At 44.6% G+C, this 19,787-nt stretch overlaps 1 protein-coding gene across 2 annotated transcripts in view; it reads right to left on the bottom strand.

The window, feature by feature from the left end:
- The window catches only part of LOC8031802 (equilibrative nucleoside transporter 1), a 101,915-nt gene that overhangs the window by 57,770 nt on the left and 24,358 nt on the right, over positions 1–19,787 (bottom strand). The window contains exon 2 of one of the 2 annotated variants that reach the window (XM_029986557.4): positions 225–320. The exons of the other annotated variant lie outside the window; for it this stretch is intronic. The gene's annotated coding sequence lies outside the window, so the exon portion shown is untranslated. The remainder of the gene's footprint in view (positions 1–224; positions 321–19,787) is intronic. 2 annotated transcript variants of the gene reach the window in all.

The raw sequence follows: 19,787 nt of genomic DNA, 5'->3' as shown, positions 1-19,787 counted from the left end.
GCACAGATTGGATACGGACTGTGCTTCAGCGTTCGGCATTGGATCGTGTCCTCGATGACTGAAACACGAGTCCGAGCCGAAAACTGATGCAGTCCTCAGGTCCAATCTCTACCGTGGGCTGACCTTCGGTATATGACGTAGAGAGCCTAGCCCCAAGGCCTTATCTAGCATATATCGTACAAAAAGGCAAGAGGGGAAAGAGAGAGGAAGGAGGTCGCGTCTACCGTAGTTCTTGAAGGTCGAAGCACTCGGCCGGGATGTCTCCTTCATCGCGGAGCTTCAACCGTTCCTCGGCGTTGCCGTTGAGTGCTTCCCGTGATCTGAAAAGCACCGTTCGGCCTTCACATCTTTATAGGCACCGCGAACGATAACAAACCGATGATTTCTTAAAGTTTATGCGGAGTGCAAGTCGTCTGCTTGTTTGGCAGGCGTTGCGGTGAAGTCAGAGCGACGCCGAGTTCTGACAACGTTTTGATTGGAAGGATTGTGGGTAGACCTCAATTCTAGATGCCTTGACGTCTACCCACTATTTTGTTTTTCAATCAGCCAATAAGAGCTTGGCGTTCTGACATCATCGCTGAAGAACTTGCGCTCCGTATTGTTTGCAGTGTGTTTGACACTTTGTGGCTGCATGCCCACATCGTCAGGTATATATCTATACTGTTCTCTCATTCAGTTGCAGCGACCTACATAGAGTTTCTCCAGAACTCGCCCTTGTACACATGGGGGACTGTCCATCGCCTCGACGCTTGTACAAAACAACGCCTCCTGGATAACAAGGTAGCAGTGCTGAATTTTCAGCGACACCTAAAGGGGCAAAACGCTGGGCACTGATTGGACACGAGCTCTACGTCAGCGTTCGGCTGAGACTGTATCCAATCAGTGAGGACACAAGTTTCGGCCGAACACCAAGGCAGCACTCGCGTCCAATCAGCGGCACCCGTTTCCCTCCATAGGTGATGTAGCTCAGCGCTACAACCTTCTTATCTAAATGTTGTAAAAAGTGGCCCGCTTCCCTCTTTGGGTACATTTGCATGGATGCGACCGTCGCGCACTAAATCGAGATTACAGGACGGCGATAAGGCAGAAGAGGAGGCGCTTCGGTTGCATCCATGTAAACAGCCCAAGCTTGGCTAGCGTGAATGGACCCTTATCAAAAGAGTGCGCCACCTAGTAGCTGCTGCAGCAATTATCAGAGTTTTCTATTGCTTGATCACGTAATCAGAGCATATATTGGACACGAGAGCCGCGCAAAGCTCGGATCCAATCACGTGCCTCGTGCCTAAGAAATGGCGGCTGCCAATGTTGCTTGATGAACTTTTGAAAAGGGTCTATGGAGATAGGGTTAAAAAATGCCCCTTCCCTGGAACCCAGCTGGCTGGGAGAGCTGGAGGCACTGCTCGGGAGAGTGACCAAGAGCGGGAAGCAAAGCTCAAACTCGGCTAAATTTTTGATCAATGTAGAGGGTGTCACAAAAGAAAATTTATATGGCCTTTTTTATCGCAATATTAAACTGGGCATCGCCGAACGCTCATTCTCCGCCAAAAGGTAGAGCTAGAGGTCACAACCAGATGCCAAAGTTTCAGCCCGATCTGATGCCTGTTTCAAAAGTTATAAGTGATTTTCTGAAAATTTCATTGGGAAAATGGAGCCCATTTTTTGCCCGTTTTCGGTTTCTGGTGCCATAGAGCCACATGTATTCGAAAACTCCGTCGGCCGCCATTTTCCCATTGATATTTTCAGAAAATCACTTATAACTTTTGATTAAGTTATCGGATCGGGCTGAAACTTTGGCATCTGGTTGTGATCTCTAGCGCTACCTTTGGGCGGAGAATGAGCGTTCGGCGATGCCTAGTTTATTTTTGCGGTAAAAAAGACCGTGTAAATTTCATTTTGTGACACCCTGTATATGTGTTCCTTTCTGAAGTTACTAATTTTGTGCCATATTCCATTTAAAAAGTCTCAATCAATAAAATAATCAATCTGTGCAAAGTTTGGAGTTTGCGGAATGCAAAACGACACACATCGCGAGCACCACAACCTGAGCTCCACTTGGCTCACGTACATGCATGTGTGCAAGAAATGTATAGACCATTCCAACGGACAGTCCTGCAATAGTAACAAACAAGCGTTGCGTGTGTTGTGCTCAGTGTTTTTTCAGCTATCCGTCTTTTTTCTTCTTTGGTTCGAAATCTATTCTTAAAGAATAGATCTCGTATCTATAACAGCTGCCAAAAATATAAAAAAAACGAAAAAAAAAAAACGATGAATACCAGCGATTGGGCGAATGTTGCGTACTACGCCAGCGCGAGATTTTGGAAACAAAAATACGTTAATGACTCCCGTATTTTTTTTACTGGAAAATTTTAAAGCTTTTTCTTTTAGTCATCAGATAGGTTCAGTTATGATAAGGGTAAGAAAGATACGCTTCTACCTGTTCTCATTTCTTCGTGCTCTTGAACGAATATTGACAGCACAAAGTTGCCAACGCGCAAAGGCCGCTGTCAACGACATGGGCAATTAACTCTTCACCAAGTCTCTGCCTAAACTTTTGGGTACTTAGAGTTCATAGCCACCGACTGGTCTGTTACGATAATGCTTGTTGACTCACGATTCATTCCTTCGTTTTGAAACGATAACGTTATTTCCTTAAGCGTTTGTTAAGCTGTCGGCGGCTGTGGTGAGGATCGCAGCGGTGAAACGAGCAGGGGGCGTTCCAAGAGGGCGCATGCAGGAGAGCCTACCTCTTCATTCCATAGACCCAGGCGTACGGCGAAACGAAGGAGGAGATGTCGTCCGAGCGGAGACCTCTGCTCATTAGAGCCTCATTGCGGGATTAGCGTCGGACTCGCTTCCTTCGGAGGTTATCTGCGCGGCTTATCTCCAGGGCAAAAAAAGAAAAGAAAAAAAAAAAAGGAGCCCGCTTCGCTTGCTTCTTGATCCCACCTAGCCCTTGTACGCTGACTGATTTTTCTGCGCGCGGATGTGAACTCGGTGAATCAAATTGAGATTTTACTATCCATGGCAAAATTTAAATTCGGTTGTAATAAAAAAAAAAAAAAAAAAAAAAACTGAAATATTTATTTTCGTTATTCCGATTGAATTACTATTCACGTAAACTTTCAAAGCGGAGCGCAAGCTCGTCTGCTTCTTTCCCAGGGTTGTGGTGGCGTCGAAACGACGAGCTCCGATTGGCTCCGATTGGCTCCGATTGGCTTTCATTGAAAGATAGTTGGAAGTAGACCTAAAGGCAGCTACTCGAGTTCTACCCACTATCCTACAATCAGAGCCAATCAGAGCTCAGCGTACTTCAGAAGCCACCATAACCCCTGCCAAAGAAGCAGACGAACTTGCGCTCCGTATAGGCCCTAGGCATTAACCCTCAGCAATCTGGAGCGTCCACTTTCCCACAAAGCATTTAGGAGAGCCAACCACTCCGATCTACGGAGCCCCCTGCATAGGTCGAAGTGATTAGCGGTTTGCGTTGTGACAGTCACAAGGGTGATTCACCATGTTCAGTGTCACAGCGCAAAACTTTTTTTAATGCGATAGCGTTTTTTTTGTTTTGTTTTTTTTAAACGCGGGTGAAAATAATATCTATCATCCGCGTTTTTAGACGGACAGCGACGGACATTGTAGCCTGCTGCACGAATGGAAACTTTAGCGCTTCCACGCGCTTACCACGCTCTTCAATTTGTTTTTGTTCTGAAATGATTTGGGGGTTTAAGATTGTGCTCTGGAAGTTTCTAATTAGAACCACATGTTTTGTTTCACTAATTCAAAAGTCAATTAATAATTTTTAGTTCATTATTTGACTTATAACGACGATTATCCCTCTGTAGTATGCCCGCGTGACCGTATAACTCACCTGCACAGACCGTGTTAATGTGCCTTTTACGGCATTTTTCAAAGTAAATCTCTTCGAAATAAAATCGAACACCGTGTATATGGCGTGACGTTTTGCTTTTAACTCTGCTTGAGTTGCCCCGCCTATAGCCCCTTCATACTTTTTTCATAAGTAACGAGGATCATCGCTCACGACGAAGCACCTTTCGCCGGCACAAACTGGCGCCTCTCAGATAATTCGTGCTATCCTGCGTATCAGCCGTTCGCTTCTTGCAAGGGGCTTTCGATAATTTCTAAGCGCCAATACGATGCGATAACTTGACGGTATTAAAAATGTTGCAGGAACACTGCGTCATTCATTGCACCAAAAGTTGTAGGTCACGTAGTTCTCCACTCTCAGTCGATCTCCCGTCGCTTTACGTTGAAGTTCTCCAGGTGGGCAATGACTGAAGCCAAGGGCAGCATTAAGCACCATGTCGTGATCGAATTTTCGGTGAAAGAGGGAACAGCGTCGGCAAGTATCCATGAGCGCATGAAGTTGCGTACGGGAAGAGTGCGCCGTCGTATGCTACTCTCAAAAGATGGGCAGCTTTGCTTAAGCACAGCACGGGGTCTTTGGAAGACGACCCACGGGCCAGTCGTTCAGTGGAAGTCACCAGTGAGGAAATGTGTCGCAAAGTGGAAATGATGCATAGGCGTGGTACAATTCTGCAGGTTGCTATAGAGATTTGGCATTAGTAGTGGGTCTGTGGAAACGGTTTTTGACGAACATTTTGGTATGCCCAAGGTCGGTGCGCTTTGGGATCCCAAAATGTTTACGCCTAAAATGAAGAAGCATCGGGTGGAACGTTGTAGTGAAAAGTTAGCAATGATGAATGCTGATGAGAGCTGCTTTATCTGATGGCTGATGACGGGGGACGAAACCTGGGCCAATCACTGGGATCCCGAGAGCAAGCAAGATAGCATGGCCTGGACGCGCGAGAATCCTCCCCCTCCCGTAAAAGTCCAGATAGTCTCTGCGCGCAAGATCACAGCGATAATTTATTCAGATGAGTTTGGCGTTCTGCTTTTCGATTACCTATTAGCCAAAACTACGATAACAGGATCTATTACGCCCAAGTATTAATCTGTTCGCTCTTGGCCATCAAATTAAAAAAAAAAAAAATGAAAACGCCGAAGAAAATTATGCGAGAGAATGTTGCTTCCTCACGAGAATGCTCCAGCGCACACGTCTCACCTCGCACAAGACACCGTACGGGAATGCGGGTTTGAAGTCACCAATTATCTAGCTAGCGGTTCTCAAATGGGGGTCCGCGGACCCTTTGTTTGGGGTCCGCGATGGCATTTTTCGGGTCCGCGAATTCTTGCCACATCAGTGAAGCCAGGCAAAAAAGGCTGTATGTTTTCGGGTTGTGAAGTGTTCCAATTTTTGGGTGAGTTTTCTCGTGTTTATCTCAATGAGAGAAGACTGCGCCAAACTAACGCATTGTTATATCCTCTTAATAAATCATTATCATAATTAAGCTATACCATTTCCCTTCCCCTCATCACAAACCGGGTCCTCCATCATCTCCACCGATTCGCAAGGGGTCCGTAAAGCATCAATGGCTGAGAACAACTGAATTCTAGCCTACTGCCCCCCCCCCCCCCCCCCCCCCCCGTTCCCCCCAGTAACTTCTTCCTGTTTCAACATTTGGAAAAAAAGAAAACTTTTGCAGATGCCGATTTTTCAATCATGATGGCCTCGAGGAGGCAGTAGATGAGTAGATCACTATTTTCAGGAACGTAACAACGATCTCTCTCTTTTTGTTTTGTTTTTTAGGAATGAAATAATTTGGAAACGATGTGTTGAGTGTGTTGACGTTCAGGAGGGATGGGGGAAAATGAAAACAAACAAACTGTGTTTTCGCTTCTATCTTAGGCTTATTACTTACCCGCCAAAGAATCAGAGAGCCAATCTCTGCGATCTATGAAATCAGCTCAGCGAATGATGAGGCGGAACATCTGTTTGGACCTAAAAAATGAAGTCTGCGCTGTGTCATTACGCGATGCAAAGCGTCATGCTTGCATTGCGTAATGACACAGCGCAGACCTAATTTTGAGCTCTAATCAGATGTTCTGCCTTATCTTTCGCTGAACTGATTTCAGATAATGCAGAGATTGGCTCTTCGAGGGTTTTGCGGGTAAGTAGACGTGCAGGCATTTCCTAGAATGTAATAGACGCCCCTCGTAAAAAGAAAAAAATAAAATTTTACCGTTACGCAGTCAGGGTCTCAAAAGAGACGTTGCTGCTCGCGCAAGCAGCACATCGTGTATTTATGCACTAACACACTGTTTATAAGCAAGCCCGCGTTTGCCCACACCGGGTGTGGGCACCGCGCGTGCGCAGAAACGAGATTCGCGTAAGGCAAAGCATTTGCGCATGCGCAGTGCTGACAGCAACGCCACCACAGTGGTGTGACGTCAGAAAGTCTAGTCGGCCCAAAATAACGGAAAGTAAAAAAAAAAAAACAAAAAAAAACGTCGCCTGGCGTTTTTTTTTTTATCACATTATCGTCTCGCGGCCAATGAGATGGCGACATTAGCCAATACGAGCGCCAAACGACCATTCACGAAGCATGAACATGATAAGCCACGCCTTCCGTTTAGGATTGGGCTGATCGTGGCTTGAACTTTAAGCCGCGGTCCCACCGCTATTACATTATACGAGGGACAGTCTGCAACACTCTTTCAAGCGTGTTTCTTTCTTGTACGATGGACGTCCTGTCACATTGATCATACAAAAAGAAGAAACTGTATGTTTACATGTCCGAAGCAGACATACGTATGAAGCAAAGCTGCTTGGAAATACAGAGCGGAAGTTGGTCTGCTTCTTTTTGCGGGAGTTGTGGTGACGTGAGAACGCTGAGGTTTGATTGGTTTGGCTCTGATTGAAGGATAGTGGGTAGACCTCGAAGCAAGCTGCCTTGAGGTCTACTCACTATTCTTCAATCAGAGCCAAAGAGAGCTCGGCGTTCCATTCGCTTCAGCCACTATTCGCAGACCCCTACCCGCGTTCCTTAATCCACCTGCGACTATTGAAACGTTAGACCCATCATTTCGTCCCATTCCTTGCGCTCGAATGTATAAAAATGAATACACTCGAGCATAGGTACATTTTAGGAAAGGTTACGTGCGCACATTCTTGTACCTTTGTAGAGGAAGACGGAACAACTGTTTTATTATTTGTGTGCATATGATATTTTCTCACGCACACGCATAAAAAATGTTGTAATATTTCTTTTTCTAGAGAACATTTGTTTTTGCTGACGCCTGCAATCGCGTCATCGAATATCCGGCGTGCAATGTACTCAACGGCGAGGCCAATGTCGGCGAAAAAAAACAAACACTGTAAGCTTTTAACTCGCTCCAGCTGTTCGATTCATTACAGAAACGGCACCCGGAAGTACGCAGGTGCCGGGACTCCTGCATGTTGCACGCGCCAGGCTGTGACGTCAACAGGCGAACAAGCTAGCCATCGTGCCAGCGCTTCCTGAGTATCCAATTTAAGCTATGATGCTTGTATACATTATTTCTTAGTCACTCACTCAGGATTACTGCTTAATTTTACTGTTGAAAAAAAAAAAGAAGTGAAATGGTCACGTCACATGAGCACTTTGCTTAACAACGGGTCATGCTACGTAATTTTTTTCCGCTAAATTTAGTTCATGCGAGGTCCCGTGAGCTGACATCACACGTGGTGGCCACATGATGTGACGTCACGTAGTCAAGCCATGGTTTCACGAGACGTCAATTTCCCAGCTGAGTTTAACGAGGAAATTAATTAAAAAAAACATGTTCTTCTTCACTCGCTGAAACGACAGATTGATGTCTTTTAAACAAATTCAATGAAGGAAAAACTGAAAATGCCATAGAAAAAGAACGAAAAAGTGACATTTGTAACTTATGCACTTGAAATGATATGTCTTAAGTTTTCTTTCAATTTTATTTGTAGAAGATTCGTAATCACCAATTAAAATTTCGAGGTAGGCCCGCACGTTGCGGCTTGCCAAGCGTCACAGCGGAGAGAAAAAAAAAACTGACAAACGTGGCGTCTCGGGCGGTACTCATTACAAGTAGGGTGTGTACTTTCCGGTGTATATTTGTGAGAAAAATCGGCGGATGTTTTTCGGTGTTCATTTATTTTCAAAACACCGGTGTATTTCGGTGGAGCGTCTCACGACGAGGCTAAAATCGGTGACTATCGGTGAAAAAAAGCGATTGATCACAGACAGAGAGTTCCAATTTTATTCACATAGTTCATACACTTCTCTAGGAAGCAACTATTTCTCACACTTGGTTATTACAATAGATGCAAGCATTATAGTATATGCAAGCAAACATGCCTTGCGTGGAGATGCTTGCATCTACACGCAAGGAACGTGCTGCCGTCATGACAGCACGTTCCTTGCGGTTCGCAACCCGCAATTATGAAAACGCACGCTCCTGTACGACATGGACGTTGGCAGTGTTCCAGGAACCACAGCAACCTCTGAAAACATGGCTTGCACCGACATCACTTGGCCAGACACAATGTGGAAAAAGGCACGTGAGAGCCTACCCTCTACTGCGTTAATTTTTCCACAAAAGGGGGCCATGGGACATACAATAGGGGAAAGGCGTATGAGAGCTTAGCTTCCACTGCGTTCACTAGACGCTTTTGACCCCCAGAAAGGAGGGCGGACTGGCGCCACCTGCAAGCCATGTATAAACACTGGAAGAATGCAGGATCCACGAGATAACACGCTTGACGAACCTCTACGGGGGAAGGGTTTTGCTAGGTCGGAAACTAGCAACCACAGGTGTTTTTCTGTTTTAACCAGGGCGAAAATATCCAACCAATGGTGTTTTTCGGTTTTAATCGATTTTATATTTTCGTCGCCGACGGATGTTTATCGGTGTTTTTTGATTAAAACCGGAAAATGCACACCCTAATTACAAGTAGTCAAATTACTCGTAATCGATTAGCTCTTAAAATAAATTTGTAATCTTTTTATACATTTATGAGAAAGTAATCTCGACCGAAATCGGTTTACCGTCTGGAAGTAATAAAATTACTTGGAACCCTTGCTATTTTCCCGTTTCCTTACGATTCCTAATGGCGTCCTCGTTTGTAAAAGTTTCCAACCAAGTCCAAGTCTCCTACTAGAGGATAGTTTGCCAAAATTGATGAATTAAAGAGATAAGTACTTAATAGTTCGGTGATTGTAGTCTAATACTGGACTCGCGAAAAAATTCGTTTTCACACCGGCAGAAAAAAAAAAAAATTAATCGTTTCGAAACCCCAAGGAATCGGAAAAGCAACGGTTACTTTTAGAGCGCGGCTCTTATGGTACGTTTACACCTGAGAAGAAATCCGCTGCCGCGGGAGCGGATCCGCACCCGGCGGCGGCGGCGACGAGCGGGTTGCGTTTACATCTGTTTCCTTCGAGCAGTGGCGGCAGCGCCGCCTGCGGCAGCGGTTCCCGTAACGTCTCGTCAAATATGACGAGAAGGCGCGAGAGTTCCCGCCTCGGCTCTCTCTCTCCCGGCGTTGCTGCTCCCGGAAGAACGCGTACTCGTGACGTAGGCAGCGTCGCGCCGCGCAAGAATGGCATATCCGGTCAGCGAAACGCCTCGTTCGGCGGCAGAAATAGATCCCGGACCTAAACGGCTCGCCGCCGCGTTTTCCGCCCAGCGTTTCGCCCCAGCGGCAAAAGCTGGGCGGATTCGCTGGCGGATCCGCAAGTGTAAACGTACCATTAGGCGCCCGTTTCCGGCTTGAGCGGCGTCGCCGTGGGCTATTTGGTGGAGGGGTCACGTGACCTTGGGGGATATCTGGGGAGGGGTCAAGTGACCCCCCCCCCCCCCCGAGAACACGCGACCCTCAGTACCCTTCCCTCCTCCTCCTCAAGAGCTGCGCTCTAATTCGGCGCTACAGGGAGTTGTAAACGGCTTTCATTTTTTTCCAAGTAACAGCCAATCACTTTTCTTCTCAAGTAATCGAACAATCTAATTAAATAATTTTTAACCTAGGGTAACTGTAGTTGTAATCTTTACTTTTTTCGTGTTACGTGTACAAGACTGCTCGCCACTAAGCTTGCACGCGGATTCCGACGATGACCCAACGATGCTTTGGACAGATAACAGGCGGCAGAGAGGCTCGCCGTGTGCCTTGCGGCAATGACTGCTCGCATTAAAAAAAAAAAAAATCTGCTGTTTACGTTTACTTCTGCACGAGTGAAGTGCGATAACTGAATTTACCAGACGCAACAGCTATGGAAGTCCGCAATTAGCTCAAATTTCTTGAAAAGCGCTTCAACTCCCCTTTAAATACTGCGTTGCAAGCACTACAGGGCTTTGGAGGTAAAGACAATTATATTTTAAACTTTTTTTTTTTTAACAGAACCCTTAATTGCAATGCTTTGTCCGTCCGTGTATTTTGCGCTAAATTTAGCGGGAAAAATAACGCCACGGGACTTGACGTAACGTTCCTATACACACATTTAGTTTCCCCGCTAAATTTAGCGGGTAAATTGACACCACGCGAGCTATTCACCAAATCAGATTCCTCGCCAAGTTTATAGGGGAAATTGATAAAAATAAAGGTTCTTCTTCACTTGTCAAAATGATTGTTCAATGTCTTGTTCAATGTTCAATAGCTCCCTAAATACTGCGTTCCATACATTGTAGGACTTTGGAGATAAATTCGTCCGGCGATTGTTTCTTGATCTCGCAAAAGCGGTGCCCGAACTTCAGACAAATGTCCCTGGAACAAAGGGCGACGTGCCCAATTTCTCAGTGCATAACTGGAGTGAAAGGGAGACGGGTACAACACGAAGCGTGTCCTGTCTCTACTTTTGTCCCTGTTTGACGGCGCGTATTGTTTTGAAAATCGTGTACCGATTGCCCGTGTCTCTGTTTTAACGTAATTGGAGGTCGGCGACAGACACCCAGTGTCCGGTCGAGCCAGACGCGCGTCCGCCGCCCTTGCCCCATATCCGCGCCGGCAATTTGTTCAATCGACCCGACATTGGCCCCGTGGGCACAGATGCGACGGAGAGCGGAGGCGTGGATTTAGCAGTTGTAGTTTCGTTGGACAATGATGTACTTCCACACAAATTGGCGCTCTCTTCCGTAGACGATGACGTATCGGCATACACTGGAGCTGGGGAGAGCCACGATATAAATCATATTTTTTTTTTATTCTCCGAAATGCGTTAGTTTTCTTGAAATTTATCAGTTTCAGCTTTGTTTTCGTCTCTTTGAAAGTTGTAGCTTCGTGTAGTACAAAGCAATACGTTTTAAGTGGAGGCCGATAAAACCCATAACTGCATTGTTAGCTCCTGTATCTCTGAGAACATTGCTCATGAGAAGAACACCCACTTCCATATGTTCTTCCGGAATTTAAACAAAAATTTTAATCGGGGATAAAACTCTGGTGTCATACAATCAAATGCAATATGGAAAAAAAGGTAACAAAGTGTTGCAAAAAGTTTTTTTCTTATTTTTTTATTTTTCGATACAAGGGCTGTAAATTTAAATCTGTCCGCCACTGTCTTCCATGGGCAACAGCCTTTTCTCTCACTAAATATACTCGTGAAGTGACGCGCGTCCCAGTAACAACTACTGATCGGAAAAACTACGTAGCCGGAAAAAAAAACTTAACGAACCCCAGGCGCGGCCAACTCCGAACATCTAATAGACTCTTTTCAAAAGTCCGCGCCGTCGCCTGTCCGCCATTGCTTCAATCACGTACTCTGATCACATACTCTAATTACGCATTGGACACGAGGGCTGCGACAGCGATCGGCGTGAACTCGGTCCGGCTCATATGCGGAGCAAACGTTCGTCTTTAACGCGGTGTAACCGGCATGAAACCCTAAGAAATGTGGTCATTAGATATTTGCTTTCGGAGTACCAGAACAATTGCCGTATTCCGCGCTGTATAGGTCTCGGGATATGTTTTTGTACATTTTTTTTGGTGCGTTTTTTACGGGGAGCAGATGTAGCAGTGACTAACACATTTCCCATGCCTTGCAAAATTTGAATTCCAAACTTACATTCGTGAAATTGAGCATGGAACGTAATTTCACCGGAAGTTAAATGTTTCTTTTTTTGAAAACTCAATTTAGAGGTGGTGAAACATTAAAAATGAAGTAAAACTGCAGGCCGTGTATTTCTATGTCCTATACCAGCGTGTTTGTCGTCTGCACATTAGTTTATGAGCTTGCTCGCGGGTGGCGTGCTGAACGAAAAACGCTAAAAACGATTAGCAGAGGCTGGCGATGCGCAAGATAATCGCGATATTGAATACTTTGAACGAAAAATATGAACAAGGACCACCTGGGAGCTAGCTCGTAAACCAGTGTGCAGAAACGAACATCCGGTATAGGGCATAGCGAATGCACGACCGCCGTTTTTCCTGTATTTTCAAGATTTTATCACCCCTGATTTGAGCTCTGTAAAAATAGTCATAAAACTTCTTGCGGAACTGCAATCGCGTGCACAATTTCAGGTACGTACGTTTGAAATTTGAATTTTGCAAGCCGCCCCAAAGGTGTTAGTCCTTATGGCCGCACCTTGTACAATGATTCGAGTTATATGCGTTTTTTTTTTGGTATAAGTATGGACCTGAATTGCTCAAATTTTTCGCGGGGATTATATTAATTTGATTCGTTTGCGAATCTATTGAAATTGGTTGCCTTTTGCGCATATATCACGACCGCACACATACGCGGTCTTATGTGTGCAGTTCCACCGCGCATGCAGTACAAATATCGACTAACACAAAGGTGCGTCTTACAAAGTTCCTTTTATGACAACAGACGTTTACAGGCCAAGTACGACATATGCAATTGTGTAACTTCTAGACAGGAGAATGCGGTAAATTCTTGATTTAGATTTGTACTCTTTATCTCATACACCACTATATATGCAAATTACCTGGTCACACAGATGCTCAAAAACAGTACCAAAGGAGAGTATATACTCACATGCGTGGGCAATCAAAAAGCAGCGGAACCGTGCACCGTACTCTCAGACTGCCCGTCTTGGATAACTTGAGTTTCCCAGCGGAAAAAAAGGAAGGTTTTGTTTCCTGAAGACTCGTAGAGTCTGTCGCGGGATAAATATCTGTGCCCCTGCCGTTTCTATTTACGTTATCGATAAGTTGAAATGCCAACTCGAGGCTATATTTTAAGAGAACTGAAAAGGAGTCAAAGAAAATGAGGAAAACTAACACAAAAATAATTTCGGCTTCGAAAAAAATGAAAGACAGAAAGAGGTACGTTGGTAGCGAAATAATGACTGAACACCTCCATTGCGTTTTGTCGACCGCTGGAGCTGATGTGTGTGATATGCAATGAAGGCTCATTGAGCGCTATCAAACGATGTTTACGTATAACGCCGAGCCAAGTGCAGACAGAGTTCGCAGGCGGATCTTATCTTCACTGCCAGAAGAGCCGATGAGCTTATCGCAAAAAAAAACAAAAAAAAAAAAAAAAACCAACAACATGGATATATCACTTCATATCTAGAATACCACCTGAATAATACGAGTTCACAGTACAATATCCCTTTCCAAAGTGCGCTCCTTTCAGTAGCCATTGCTTCGATTACTCGAGGCCGCCCTATTTTTGGCATCATTCTGAGCATGCACCGGACACGAGGGTTACGTCAACGCTGGGTTTGAATTCGGATCCAAACACACGATTCGCGTAGGAAGCGGTGCTCAAGGTGGATGGATGGGTGGAGGCCAACGGCTGTGCCCTTTATAACGGGCGGTAGCTTGCGCCACCTAGCCTAGAATATGGCGGGCGCCAGTGTTGCCTGATAGCTTTTTGAAAATATCCTATTATAGAAGTCTTTGAAGCGTGTGCACAGCCGACGGTAACACGAGTTGATGCAGCCGAGTGCTAGCCAAATGTTTAAAATTCAGCATGGGGGGATTCCGTGATGCTAAGTCATGGAACTTGCTGATTTGGGTAGTAGCTTGCGGTGAAACTGACCCGAAGCTACTTGATAAATTCAAATATATTCCTAACAATGATCAAATGTTGACCTGACTTGAAGCTTATCTGGTTGGTAGAGAGCAGTTTGTGCAGTTGAATAGTTCGATGTCAGACAACTTATCCTTTATACTATGAGTGCTTCAGGGGTTTGTTCTAGAGCCGCTGCTACTCATCCTACATATCAGTGAAATAAGCCGAGGACTTCAGGCTGGTGTCAAAATTAAGCATTTTGTCGATGACACAACAATACAATTATAAATATAAAAATCGGGGGATTAGAGGTAATGAAATGAGCATTTACAGATATTGACAAGCTGGTTTGACGAATGGCAAATGGAAATAAACTAAAACCTAACTGAATTTCAACTGAATATGAACATAACGGGAAAAAAATTACTAGCACATTTCAGCTATGGTGTTGGGACGATACCTTTAAATTGTTTACAGAAGTACAAATGCCTATGCGTTCTTTTTTGTTAAATCGAATCGAGACTGAATTGCGCACATAGGTTATGTTTCCAAGAAAGCGGCGAAAACTTTGGACACTTAGAGGGAAGTTAGAATTGCCGGTCTAGAGCTCAAAGCAACGTCTTACAAGACTTACCAACGATGAAATATGCGAGCCCAGTAGAAGCATTTACGAGAAAAAACATTTACACAATAGAACGGATACAAAGAAAGATTCATTTTCAATCGCTGTGGAACCACAGACTTTGTCTTCCTACTGAAGTCCGATGCGAACCTTCTGCCGATAAGTGTCAGAATGATGTGCACTCCAATAAGTTTTTTTAAAAATTACTACTAGGTCAACAGTTTATTAATATTCAAATATATTTTACGTCTGCAAACTCCACTAACGTAACTGGAACGAAACGTAACAAATTTAGTGCGACCCATCGCTTTGTATGGACTAGTTTAGAAGCACTGTTCTGTTGTATCGTTAAGTGTATAAGATCAATGGAACTGCTTAACCACGGATTCTGTAAATAGTGAACATGTGCGCGGCTTTATTGATAAGATTTTCTAATACTAAAGTACGGTAGTACTTTAAAAATAGCTACCAACCTGCTTTTGCCTTATGGCTGTCGTATGTTAAAATAAATAAATAAATAAGCATTGCGACAATATAAAACGTATACGTTTCTATCATCGGTTAAGGCAATCACACAGAGTAGATGCCGCGTGAGCCCGCGCTTTTCTTTATGCGTGCTTGGCTTAAGCGTGGTTAGATAACGCATAAATGCGATGAGCGCCGTGACAATGCACTTCCGGCGCTGTTTGATTGGCCTGTCGCACCGTAGCTTTGGCTGCGGTTGAACTCATGAGAAAGTTTTAGGGAACCGTTTTCGCACATCGGATAGCGTGCGATGGGCCCTCCATTGCGCATGCGCTACCGCAGAAGACTTCCATAAAACGGTTCCCTAAAACTCCCGGAGGGCCCGTCGTACCTTATCTGATGTGCAAAAACGGTTCCCTAAAACTACCTAGTAGGGAGTTTTAGCTAACCGTTTTTGCACATCCGATATGGTACGTTGGACCGTTCGGTACGAACTGCGCGTGTGAGTCTTCTGCGGTGGCGCATGCGCAGTGCGTACCGGAGGGCCCATCGTGCCGTATCGGATGTGCACGAACGGTTCCCTAAAACTCCCCGTTAGGGAGTTCTAGGGAACCGTGTTCGCACATTGGATACGGTACGATGGGCCCTTGGGTACGAACTGCGCATGCGCTACCGCAGAAGACTCCCATATGCGCAGTTCGTACCGGACGGCCCAACTCACGCGTTTGTGACACGGTTTGTAACCAACGCGCCAGGCTGCAAGCACCTGTTTTATATATATTCTACTTCAATTAGGCGTACAGGGGGTAAAGCTGCCAACGAATATGATATGAGATATTAGCTCTTGAACGACCGTTAAAATTACCGAGGACTTCATTATATTTATATACATGTCATTTGTCTACATGAAGCAAGGTAGAAATATTTGAATTGCAGTAATACGTCAGTCAGCCGATTGTGGCAACTTGGCGCGTTTCAAAGTTTTCTGGACCGTTTAAGAAACATTTGGACAAAAATAGGTCGTAATATTTGATGTGTTGTCTTCCGAGGTGATAGTAAAGAGATCTGCATTGCATAATTTCGAAAACAAAAATGGATCGGAGTTGCCCTTTAAGCAGTCGCGTTTTACAGCGGAAGGCCCGCTTGTGCCACTCAATTCACGTTTCTTTGTTTGGCAACCAACTCGGTGGCGCCATCAATTGGGTAGCTCTGGCAGACTTACGCTGCCCGTATATTGCTAATTTTTTGTACCCATCATTTCTTTTGCTATAAGAGCGAATTACGTGTCACAGTGCTATAAGCGACCATTCCCCAAATATAGACTACATTTGATATCTCAAAGACTGCTAAGCCCGCCGTCTAGCTCAAAACCGGAAGTGTTTAAGGGATATTGGCACACTAAGGCCACCACATTTCAACTCGGGCAAAAAAAAAAAAAAAAAGAAAAGCCAAAAGGTAGAATAGGCATGTTACAAAACAAACGAAGGCGGGGTGGACAAAGTACTTTCAGAATGAAAGGAGATGAGGGAAAATCAAGAGGCCGCAGATGGGAAACTTGCTGCACTTGCAGCTCGTATTGCTGCAGGTTTGAAAAAGAGCTGGCGTCCGTGAAGGAAATAGAAGGAGGAGTTACGAAGCTCAAATGCCCAAAGTGATAGCGTGACTGCACAACTTAATTCAGTTATCATGGGGCAAGATGACCTCGAAAAGGAGATCTCGAAGAAACGATCTGGTTTTCTATGGGCTGTCAGATTACGTCAACGAGACGTGGGATGAGTAGAACGAAGTATGACGTCGGTATGCAGCGATAGTCTCGGGATTCAAATCGGACCGCCGCCAATTAAACGCGCTCATAGAATTGGTCGCTTTTCTACAGCCAAAAAAAAAAGGCCAATCATTGCACAGTTCCGTTCATCCAAGGATGAGCAAAACATCATATCCAACGCGCACAAACTGAAGGGCAGTCGCTTGTCTCTTAATGAAGACTGCTCGTTACGTGTAATGTCATAAAGGAAGAAACTCCTGGGGGCCCTAAACTCGTCAAACACAAAGTTGGAGCCGAAAGTTTGCGGAGTGCGCCGATTGGACGTCGGCGAAAAAAACGCGAAGTCATCGTCGTGATAGGCCATTCAGTGCGCTCCGTCAACTTTGGCCCGAACTTTGTGCTTGACGAGTTTAGAGGCCCTGGACTTCGCTAAGGAACGTAATGAAAAGCGTGAACTCTGTTTTAACAGGCTTATTATAGCAGGAAAGACTTTTCCCACTGATTCAGCAACGGATCGTGTTGTGGAAAGTATCCAATAGCAATCAAACACTCGTGTCGAACACCGTAAAATTTAGCCACAAGACCTTGTTTTAATTGTTGTAAACTGTCACAATGTTCAAAAAAAAAAAAATCCGAGGAGTTTGCCGATCTCTTTACTCTTACTAATGCCGACATAGTGATTGGTGTCGAGTCGTGGTTGAATGACACCGTTTGTAACGCGGAAATATTTCCCTCCCACTGCAACGTGTATTGCAAGGATCGCAACGCTCGTGGAGGTGGCGTTTTCGTTCTGATCAACCATCATATCAAAAGCATTGCGTTAAATTTAGATGTACCTTCATGCGAAGCCGTACGGTGCAAAATAGAATTCACAAATGTAAAACAGCTAGCCATTTGCTCCTTTTACAGGCCACCTGGGAGCAGCTATGCGAAGTCAATTGAGACATTATCGAATGCTTTGTCCGAGTTAACATCTGGTCTCGTTGTCGTAGGTTGTGATTTTAATTTTCCCGAGGTTGACTAGGCACATACACTTCCTATATCACGTCGCAAAGCTAACCTTTACTTGACTTTTGAATCACTATTTAGGGAAAATGGTCTCTCTCAGTTTGTGGACTCTCCAACAAGATTTGGCGGGACAGGCGCATTCACTCCAGATCTTGTGTTTCGCCATCACCCTTTGCTTGTGCGGTCCGTTACAACATCCGCTGTGACCCTCTCACCACTAAAAGCCGCCCCCAAGGAAAGTGTTATTTTACGACAGAGGCGACTTTGAAGGTGTTTCGGATAACCTATGTTTATTCCTCCCAGAGTTTGAAGAATGATCTCTACATATGCATTTTAATAGCCTGTGGAACCTTCTCAAGTGCGAACTTGGTCAATTTGTCGGTCGTCATGTACCGTCCGAAATTATCACCGGAAAACGCAGAGTTGATGAACCGTGGGTAAATAAAGAGCTGTGCTCGCTTATCAACAAGAAACGACGACTGTGCCGACATTAGTAAAACACAGTATGATGACGTACGCGATCAACTGGAGAAGATCGGCTCTAACTTAGAAATACAAACGGAAGAGTCAAAAACGATTTTTTTGTATCTCCCTCAAAGAAAAATTGGTGACTAACGCAAAAGTTTGCAAGTATGTAAAATCTAACAAAAAAGACGTGGTCGGTATTCTCGCGATTTCTGTTGGACAGGGTATCGCATCTGACGACGTCGAAAAGGCAACGTGCTTCAACCTCCTATGTTCGGTCCGTCTTTTCCCAGCACTTTAATGGTGTAATGCCATCCGCATCGAAGTTCATTTCTGAGGTAATGTCTGACATTGCTATCTCAGAGGACGGTGTGTTTTCCTAACTGCAGGGCTTAAATCCGGGTACTGCGCCGGGACCAGACGGTATTTCAAATCATGTCTTAAAGGATTGTGCCCGCGCATTGACCCCCACTCTGGTTATACTGTTTAATAAATCATTAGAAAACAATGAACTCCCCTGCGAATGGAAGACTGCCAATATTGTTCCAATACACAAATCAGGTCCCAAAAACTGTGTCATGAACTATAGGCCTATCTCGCTCACCAGTGTGTGCTGTAAAACCTTGGAACATATTATTTATTTTAACATTATAAAATATCTAGAAGCTAACAAATTTTTCACACCTTACCAACATGGTTTTAGATCGGACTTGTCTTGTGTCACCCAGTTGAGTGAGTTCACCCACGACATTTTGGCAACATGTGACAAAGGTTTTCAGGTTGATTCTCTATTTTTAGATTTTCAGAAGGTTTTTGGTGCCGTTCCACTTCTCTCCTTATGCGTAAATTGTCGTTTCTAGGATTACCAGCGTATGTTCTTGGATGGCTAGAAAACTATCTATCCGGTCGAAAACAGCGTGTCATTGTTAATTGTGGGACGACGTCTTACTTCGACGTAACCCCAGGAGTCCCTCAAGGTTCAATCTTCGGGCCTTTTCTCTTTCTTGTTCATATTAATGTACGATATCGCAGACGGAATATCATCTAGTATGAAGCTTTATGTAGATGATTTTGTCATTTACCGTACTGTTCAAAATGCATCGGATGTCGTAGCCCTCCAGTATGACTTGAATCTTGTCTTAGCATGGTGTGACAGGTGAAAATGAGATTAAACACACACAAAAAAGCGTTGCTTCATTCGTTTTACCAAAAAGCGTAAGCTTCTCCTACGAAACTATCATCTGGGCAGCCACCTGCTTGATCACGTTGATAATTTCAAGTATTTAGGTATATACTTCTCATCTTATCTGACGTAGAACAAGCACATAGATCACGTGACTAATAAAGCAAGCGGGGTACTAAAGCTTATTTAACGCAACTTCAAAACGGCGCCAGTGTCCCTGAAGAACGTGCTCTATACAACAAGTGTGCGACCAATTCTTGAATATGCCTGTACAATAGAGGATCCTCGTTCCAGATATCTTATTTATAAAGTGGAACGAATTCAAAAACGTGCAGCAGCTCGTTTTGTAACAAGTAACTATGATTTTCGTTCGAGCATCTCGAACATAAAAAGATCACTTGGTTGGAGTCTTCTTTGCCAACGTACAAAAAT

This window comes from Ixodes scapularis, unplaced genomic scaffold (genome assembly GCF_016920785.2).
Source record: "Ixodes scapularis isolate PalLabHiFi unplaced genomic scaffold, ASM1692078v2 PGA_scaffold10__122_contigs__length_95168666, whole genome shotgun sequence".
Classification (NCBI taxonomy): Eukaryota; Metazoa; Arthropoda; class Arachnida; order Ixodida; family Ixodidae; genus Ixodes; species Ixodes scapularis.
The sequence above is the reverse complement of the archived record's forward strand: the minus strand, read 5'-3'. Positions and strand labels throughout refer to the sequence as shown.